A 10549-nucleotide genomic window follows, 5' to 3' on the forward strand; every position below is an offset into this window, starting at 1 on the left:
AATAGTTCACACAACGAATCAAAAGGACTAATTAACAAGTACAAATGATTCACACAACGAGTCACAAAGACTAAAGAACATGGACAAATGGTTCACACAACGAGTCACAAGGGCTAATGACAAAGGACAAATGGTTTACACAACGAGTCACAAGAACTAATGAACAAGGACAAAAGGTTCACACAACGAGTCACAAGGACTAATGAACAAGGACAAATGGTTAGAACAACAAGTCACCATGACAAGGACAAATGGATCACACAACGAGTCACAAGGACTAATTAACAAGCACAAATGGTTCACACAACGAGTCACAAGGACTAAAGAACAAGGACAAATGGTTCACACAATGAGTCACAAGGGATAATAAACAAGGACAAATGGTTCACACAATGAGTCACAAGGATTAATGAACAAGGACAAACGGTTCACACAACGAGTCACAAGAACTAATGAACAAGCACAAATGGTTTACACAACAAGTCACAAGGACTAAGAACAAGAACAAATGTTTTACACAACGAGTCACAAGGACTAAGAACAAGGACAAATGTTTTACACAATGAGTCACAAGGACTAATGAACATGGGTAAATGGTTAGAACAACAAGTCACCATGACAAGGACAAATAGTTAACACAACGAATCACAAGGACTAATTAACAAGCACAAATGGTTCACACAACGAGTCACAAGGAATAAAGAACATGAACGAGTCACAAGGACTTATGAACAAGGACAAATGGTTTACACAACGACTCACAAGGACTAATGAACAAGAACAAATGGTTAGAACAACCAGTCACCATGACAAGGACAAATGGATCAAACAACGAATCACAAGGACTAATTAACAATCACAAATGGTTCACACAAAGAGTCACAAGGACTAAAGAACATGGACAAATAGTTCACACAACGAGTCACAAGGACTAATGAACAAGGACAAATGGTTAGAACAACAAGTCACCATAACAAGGACAAATGGATCACACAACGAGTCACAAGGAGTAATTCACAAGCACAAATGGTTCACACAACGAGTCACAAGGACTAAAGAACATGGACAAATGGTTCACACAACGAGTCACAAGGGCTAATGACAAAGGACAAAAGGTTTACACAACGAGTCACAAGAACTAATGAACAACGACAAGTGGTTCACACAACGAGTCAAAAGGACTAATGAACAAGGACAAATGGTTAGGACAACAAGTCACCATGACAAGGACAAATGGATCACACAACGAGTCACAAGGACTAATTAACAAGCACAAACGGTTCACACAACGAGTCACAAGGACTAATGAACAAGCACAAATGGTTTACACAACAAGTCCCAAGGACTAAGAACAAGAACAAATGTTTTACACAACGAATCACAAGGACTAAGAACAAGGACAAATGTTTTACACAATGAGTCACAAGGACTAATGAACATGGGTAAATGGTTAGAACAACAAGTCACCATGACAAGGACAAATAGTTAACACAACGAATCACAAGGACTAATTAACAAGCACAAATGGTTCACACAACGAGTCACAAGCAATAAAGAACATGGACAAATGGTTCACACAACGAGTCACAATGACTAATGTACAAGGACAAATGGTTTACACAACGAGTCACAAGGACTAATGAACAAGGACAAATGGTTTACACAACGAGTCACAAGGACTAATGAACAAGGACAAATGGTTAGAACAACAAGTCACCATGACAAGGACAAATGGATCACACAACGAGTCACAAGGACTAAAGAACATGGACAAATGGTACACACAATGAGTCACAAGGATTAATAAAGAAGGACAAACGGTTCACACAACGAGTAAGAAGGACTAATGAACAAGGACAAATGTTTAGAACAACAAGTCACCAGGACAAGGACAAATGGATAACACAACGAGTCACAAGGACTAAATAACAAGCACAAATGGTTCACACAACGAGCCACAACGAGTAATGAACAAGGACAAATGGTTTACACAACGAGTCACAAGGACTAATGAACAAGGATAAATGGTTCACACAACGAGTCACAAGGACTAATGAACAAGGACAAATGGTTAGAACAACAAGTCACCATGACAAGGACAAATGGATCATACAACGAGTCACAAGGAGTAATTAACAAGCACAAATGGTTCACACAACGAGTCACAAGGACTAAAGAACAAGGACAAATGGTTCACACAATGAGTCACAGGGATAATGAACAAGGACAAATGGTTCACACAACGAGTCAAAAGAATTGATGAACAAGGACAAACGGTTCACACAACGAGTCACAAGAACTAATGAACAAGCACAAATGGTTTACACAACAAGTCACAAGGACTAAGAACAAGGACAAATGTTTTACACAACGAGTCACAAGGACTAATGAACATGGAGAAATGGTTAGAACAACAAGTCTCCATGACAAGGACAAATAGTTCAAACAACGAATCACAAGGACTAATTAACAAGCACAAATGGTTCACACTACGAGTGACAAGGACTAAAGAACATGGACAAATGGTACACACAATGAGTCACAAGGATTAATGAACAAGGACAAACGGTTCACACAACGAGTAAGAAGGACTAATGAACAAGGACAAATGTTTAGAACAACAAGTCACCATGACAAGGATAAATAGTTCACACAACGAATCAAAAGGACTAATTAACAAGTACAAATGGTTCACACAACGAGTCACAAAGACTAAAGAACATGGACAAATGGTTCACACAACGAGTCACAAGGGCTAATGACAAATGACAAATGGTTTACACAACGAGTCACAAGAACTAATGAACAAGGACAAAAGGTTCACACAACGAGTCACAAGGACTAATGAACAAGGACAAATGGTTAGAACAACAAGTCACCATGACAAGGACAAATGGATCACACAACGAGTCACAAGGACTAATTAACAAGCACAAATGGTTCACACAACGAGTCACAAGGACTAAAGAACAAGGACAAATGGTTCACACAATGAGTCACAAGGGATAATAAACAAGGACAAATGGTTCACACAATGAGTCACAAGGATTAATGAACAAGGACAAACGGTTCACACAACGAGTCACAAGAACTAATGAAAAAGCACAAATGGTTTACACAACAAGTCACAAGGACTAAGAACAAGAACAAATGTTTTACACAACGAGTCACAAGGACTAATTAACAAGCACAAACGGTTCACACAACGAGTCACAAGGACTAATGAACAAGCACAAATGGTTTACACAACAAGTCACAAGGACTAAGAACAAGGACAAATGTTTTACACAATGAGTCACAAGGACTAATGAACATGGGTAAATGGTTAGAACAACAAGTCACCATGACAAGGACAAATAGTTAACACAACGAATAACAAGGACAAATGGTTCACACAATGAGTCACAAGGATTAATGAACAAGGACAAACGGTTCACACAACGAGTCACAAGAACTAATGAACAAGCACAAATGGTTTACACAACAAGTCACAAGGACTAAGAACAAGAACAAATGTTTTACACTACGAGTCACAAGGACTAAGAACAAGGACAAATGTTTTACACAATGAGTCACAAGGACTAATGAACATGGGTAAATGGTTAGAACAACAAGTCACCATGACAAGGACAAATAGTTAACACAACGAATCACAAGGACTAATTAACAAGCACAAATGGTTAACACAACGAGTCACAATGAATAAAGAACATGAACGAGTCACAAGGACTTATGAACAAGGACAAATGGTTTACACAACGACTCACAAGGACTAATGAACAAGAACAAATGGTTAGAACAACCAGTCACCATGACAAGGACAAATGGATCAAACAACGAATCACAAGGACTAATTAACAATCACAAATGGTTCACACAAAGAGTCACAAGGACTAAAGAACATGGACAAATAGTTCACACAACGAGTCACAAGGACTAATGAACAAGGACAAATGGTTAGAACAACAAGTCACCATAACAAGGACAAATGGATCACACAACGAGTCACAAGGAGTAATTAACAAGCACAAATGGTTCACACAACGAGTCACAAGGACTAAAGAAAAAGGACAAATGGTTCACACAATGAGTCACAAGGGCTAATGACAAACGACAAATGGTTTACACAACGAGTCACAAGAACTAATGAACAAGGACAAATGGTTCACACAACGAGTCACAAGGACTAATGAACAAGGACAATTTGTTAGAACAACAAGTCACCATGACAAGGACAAATGGATCACACAACGAGTCACAAGGACTAATTAACAAGCACAAATGATCCACGCAACGAGTCACAAGGACTAAAGAACAAGGACAAATGGTTCACACAATGAGTCACAAGGGATAATAAACAAGGACAAATGGTTCACACAATGAGTCACAAGGATTAATGAACAAGGACAAACGGTTCACACAACGAGTCACAAGGACTAATGAACAAGGACAAATGGTTAGAACAACAAGTCACCATGACAAGGACAAATGGATCACACAACGAATCACAAGGACTAATTAACAAGCACAAATGGTTCACACAACGAGTCACAAGGACTAAAGAACATGGACAAAAGGTTCACACAACGAGTCACAAGGGCTAATGACAAAGGACAAATGGTTTACACAACGAGTCACAAGAACTAATGAACAAGGACAAATGGTTCACACAACGAGTCACGAGGACTAATGAAAAAGGACAAAAGGTTAGAACAACAAGTCACCTTGACAAGGACAAATGGATCACACAACGAGTCACAAGGACTAAAGAACATGGACAAATGGTACACACAATGAGTCACAAGGATTAATAAAGAAGGACAAACGGTTCACACAACGAGTAAGAAGGACTAATGAACAAGGACAAATGTTTAGAACAACAAGTCACCAGGACAAGGACAAATGGATAACACAACGAGTCACAAGGACTAAATAACAAGCACAAATGGTTCACACAACGAGCCACAACGAGTAATGAACAAGGACAAATGGTGTAGAATAATAAGGGGGGGTCTATCAATTTTTTGAGCTTGGAAAAAACAGTCCGTGGAAGTGTTCAAATTCCCGTTTTCAATTCTTATCATTTCTCGAAGGATGGACACATTTTTGTATGCAACAACAATTACCAACAACATTTTGCAATAAGCGGCGAGAAATTAATCCTTGGCGGCGGTCCATTCAAGAAGCAAAGAAGAGCTCAAAAATGCAAGATTCCAAAGGACAAATGACCTCATATGGTCCCCCTTTCTTACAAGCAAAATGCCAAGCAATTGAAGGACCATTGGACAGCTTTTGAAAGCTGCCAAGACCCTCAAATGTGCTGCCAGCCGTGCTCTATGCTCTATCTGCCACAAGAGCTGCCATTTTGTCCTCCTTTTTGCATTATTTTCAACTTTGTATTTTGTCCATTTCCTCTTTAAATTGTAACCCTTAGATGTAGCTTTTAGATTGATGGTTGAGATGTAGTTTGAGACTCTATATAAAGAGCTCCAACCCTTGTAACAAATCAGATTTGATGAGTTAAAAAAACAAAGTTTGTTGTGTCAAAACACAATGTTTAGAGTTTGCCTAAGGGCTACTCTTGTTAGTGAGGATAGTTTAATTTTGTGCTTGCTTAAATTAAACTAAACTTGCTGTCCGGAATTAAGAGCTAATCTTGTGCTTGCTTAGCTTAGTTCTTAATTCTTATCTTGCTTGATTTAGGGAGTTAAACTTGTGCTTGCTTAGTTTAACTTTCTAAATCGAGTGCTTGAGTTGGGGAGTTAAACTTGTGCTTGCTTAGTTTAACTTTTCAAATCAAGGAGCTTGTGTAATTTCTCTACCATGTGCTTGCTTTGGGGATTAATTTCACATTCATATCTTTCTTTTTATGTTCAACAAAACAAGGAAATAAGAGTCCCAATTTGAACAGCCCAAAACCGAGACAAACCTCAATGTAAACGGCCTGTTTTGAGTCGTTTTTGGTGTTGTTTCTCGACTTGAGTTGTTATTTAACTAGTTTGCAACGGTCCCTTGCAACGTTGCAATTCGTGTTGTTTTTTGAACCTTGTTTTTACCTTGTTTTTTCGCTGTTTTTAAAGGATTTGACAAAGGGAGAAACTGTTTTTTTTAAGTATGCCAAATTCGTGCATACCCTATGGTGGCTCCATTGCAATTCGTAAGGACCCTAGGGGTTTACACTGCAAATTCTGGTATCAGAGCTTAGGCTCTTGCATTTTCTTAAATCAAGACGGTCTTGGAAAACGAGAGATCGTGGGTGTGCAACGGAGCTTCCTTTCAAACCCGTGCTTGCTTGGTTTGTAGGTACTACCTTATGCCTGTTAAGGGTGCTTGTGCTTGCTTAGTGCCTTGGATAAGGATAGTTAGCAAGAGAGTTCTAAATCTGTGCTTGCTTGATTAGAATCGATCTTGTTATTGTCTTCTTCATCATCCATACTTTTATTTTTCTGAAATTGTTTTGTTCCTTTTTTCCTTTCTTTTGAACAACAAAATTTGAGGACAAATTTCTTTTAACAAGGGGAGTGTTGTAGAATAATAAGGGGGGGTCTATCAATTTTTTGAGCTTGGAAAAAACAGTCCGTGGAAGTGTTCAAATTCCCGTTTTCAATTCTTATCATTTCTCGAAGGATGGACACATTTTTGTATGCAACAACAATTACCAACAACATTTTGCAATAACTGGCCAGAAATTAATCCTTGGCAGCCGGTCCATTCAAGAAGCAAAGAAGAGCTCAAAAATGCAAGATTCCAAAGGACAAATGACCTCATATGGTCCCCCTTTCTTACAAGCAAAATGCCAAGCAATTGAAGGACCATTGGACAGCTTTTGAAAGCTGCCAAGACCCTCCAAATGCTGCTGCCAGCCGTGCTCTATGCTGCCACAAGAGCTGCCATTTTGTCCTCCTTTTTGCATTATTTTCAACTTTGTATTTTGTCCATTTCCTCTTTAAATTGTAACCCTTAGATGTAGCTTTTAGATTGATGGTTGAGATGTAGTTTGAGACTCTATATAAAGAGCTCCAACCCTTGTAACAAATCAGATTTGATGAGTTAAAAAAACAAAGTTTGTTGTGTCAAAACACAATGTTTAGAGTTTGCCTAAGGGCTACTCTTGTTAGTGAGGATAGTTTAATTTTGTGCTTGCTTAAATTAAACTAAACTTGCTGTCCGGAATTAAGAGCTAATCTTGTGCTTGCTTAGCTTAGTTCTTAATTCTTATCTTGCTTGATTTAGGGAGTTAAACTTGTGCTTGCTTAGTTTAACTTTCTAAATCGAGTGCTTGAGTTGGGGAGTTAAACTTGTGCTTGCTTAGTTTAACTTTTCAAATCAAGGAGCTTGTGTAATTTCTCTACCATGTGCTTGCTTTGGGGATTAATTTCACATTCATATCTTTCTTTTTATGTTCAACAAAACAAGGAAATAAGAGTCCCAATTTGAACAGCCCAAAACCGAGACAAACCTCAATGTAAACGGCCTGTTTTGAGTCGTTTTTGGTGTTGTTTCTCGACTTGAGTTGTTATTTAACTAGTTTGCAACGGTCCCTTGCAACGTTGCAATTCGTGTTGTTTTTTGAACCTTGTTTTTACCTTGTTTTTTCGCTGTTTTTAAAGGATTTGACAAAGGGAGAAACTGTTTTTTTTAAGTATGCCAAATTCGTGCATACCCTATGGTGGCTCCATTGCAATTCGTAAGGACCCTAGGGGTTTACACTGCAAATGGTTTACACAACGAGTCACAAGGACTAATGAACAAGGATAAATGGTTCACACAACGAGTCACAAGGACTAATGAACAAGGACAAATGGTTAGAACAACAAGTCACCATGACAAGGACAAATGGATCATACAACGAGTCACAAGGAGTAATTAACAAGCACAAATGGTTCACACAACGAGTCACAAGGACTAAAGAACAAGGACAAATGGTTCACACAATGAGTCACAAGGGATAATGAACAAGGACAAATGGTTCACACAACGAGTCAAAAGAATTGATGAACAAGGACAAACGGTTCACACAACGAGTCACAAGAACTAATGAACAAGCACAAATGGTTTACACAACAAGTCACAAGGACTAAGAACAAGGACAAATGTTTTACACAACGAGTCACAAGGACTAATGAACATGGAGAAATGGTTAGAACAACAAGTCTCCATGACAAGGACAAATAGTTCAAACAACGAATCACAAGGACTAATTAACAAGCACAAATGGTTCACACTACGAGTGACAAGGACTAAAGAACATGGACAAATGGTACACACAATGAGTCACAAGGATTAATGAACAAGGACAAACGGTTCACACAACGAGTAAGAAGGACTAATGAACAAGGACAAATGTTTAGAACAACAAGTCACCATGACAAGGATAAATAGTTCACACAACGAATCAAAAGGACTAATTAACAAGTACAAATGGTTCACACAACGAGTCACAAAGACTAAAGAACATGGACAAATGGTTCACACAACGAGTCACAAGGGCTAATGACAAATGACAAATGGTTTACACAACGAGTCACAAGAACTAATGAACAAGGACAAAAGGTTCACACAACGAGTCACAAGGACTAATGAACAAGGACAAATGGTTAGAACAACAAGTCACCATGACAAGGACAAATGGATCACACAACGAGTCACAAGGACTAATTAACAAGCACAAATGGTTCACACAACGAGTCACAAGGACTAAAGAACAAGGACAAATGGTTCACACAATGAGTCACAAGGGATAATAAACAAGGACAAATGGTTCACACAATGAGTCACAAGGATTAATGAACAAGGACAAACGGTTCACACAACGAGTCACAAGAACTAATGAACAAGCACAAATGGTTTACACAACAAGTCACAAGGACTAAGAACAAGAACAAATGTTTTACACAACGAGTCACAAGGACTAATTAACAAGCACAAACGGTTCACACAACGAGTCACAAGGACTAATGAACAAGCACAAATGGTTTACACAACAAGTCACAAGGACTAAGAACAAGGACAAATGTTTTACACAATGAGTCACAAGGACTAATGAACATGGGTAAATGGTTAGAACAACAAGTCACCATGACAAGGACAAATAGTTAACACAACGAATCACAAGGACTAATTAACAAGCACAAATGGTTCACACAACGAGTCACAAGGAATAAAGAACATGGACAAATGGTTCACACAACGAGTCACAATGACTAATGTACAAGGACAAATGGTTTACACAACGAGTCACAAGGACTAATGAACAAGGACAAATGGTTTACACAACGAGTCACCAGGACTAATGAACAAGGACAAATGGTTAGAACAACAAGTCACCATGACAAGGACAAATGGATCACACAACGAGTCACAAGGACTAAAGAACATGGACAAATGGTACACACAATGAGTCACAAGGATTAATAAAGAAGGACAAACGGTTCACACAACGAGTAAGAAGGACTAATGAACAAGGACAAATGTTTAGAACAACAAGTCACCATGACAAGGACAAATGGATAACACAACGAGTCACAAGGACTAAATAACAAGCACAAATGGTTCACACAACGAGCCACAAGGAGTAATGAACAAGGACAAATGGTTTACACAACGAGTCACAAGGACTAATGAACAAGGATAAATGGTTCACACAACGAGTCACAAGGACTAATGAACAAGGACAAATGGTTAGAACAACAAGTCACCATGACAAGGACAAATGGATCATACAACGAGTCACAAGGAGTAATTAACAAGCACAAATGGTTCACACAACGAGTCACAAGGACTAAAGAACAAGGACAAATGGTTCACACAATGAGTCACAATGGATAATGAACAAGGACAAATGGTTCACACAACGAGTCAAAAGAATTAATGAACAAGGACAAACGGTTCACACAACGAGTCACAAGAACTAATGAACAAGCACAAATGGTTTACACAACAAGTCACAAGGACTAAGAACAAGGACAAATGTTTTACACAACGAGTCACAAGGACTAATGAACATGGAGAAATGGTTAGAACAACAAGTCTCCATGACAAGGACAAATAGTTCAAACAACGAATCACAAGGACTAATTAACAAGCACAAATGGTTCACACTACGAGTGACAAGGACTAAAGAACATGGACAAATGGTACACACAATGAGTCACAAGGATTAATGAACAAGGATAAACGGTTCACACAACGAGTAAGAAGGACTAATGAACAAGGACAAATGTTTAGAACAACAAGTCACCATGACAAGGATAAATAGTTCACACAACGAATCAAAAGGACTAATTAACAAGTACAAATGGTTCACACAACGAGTCACAAAGACTAAAGAACATGGACAAATGGTTCACACAACGAGTCACAAGGGCTAATGACAAAGGACAATTGGTTTACACAACGAGTCACAAGAACTAATGAACAAGGACAAAAGGTTCACACAACGAGTCACAAGGACTAATGAACAAGGACAAATGGTTAGAACAACAAGTCACCATGACAAGGACAAATGGATCACACAACGAGTCACAAGGACTAATTAACAAGCACAAAT

This window comes from Silene latifolia, chromosome 2 (genome assembly GCF_048544455.1).
Source record: "Silene latifolia isolate original U9 population chromosome 2, ASM4854445v1, whole genome shotgun sequence".
NCBI classification, from domain to species: domain Eukaryota; kingdom Viridiplantae; phylum Streptophyta; class Magnoliopsida; order Caryophyllales; family Caryophyllaceae; genus Silene; species Silene latifolia.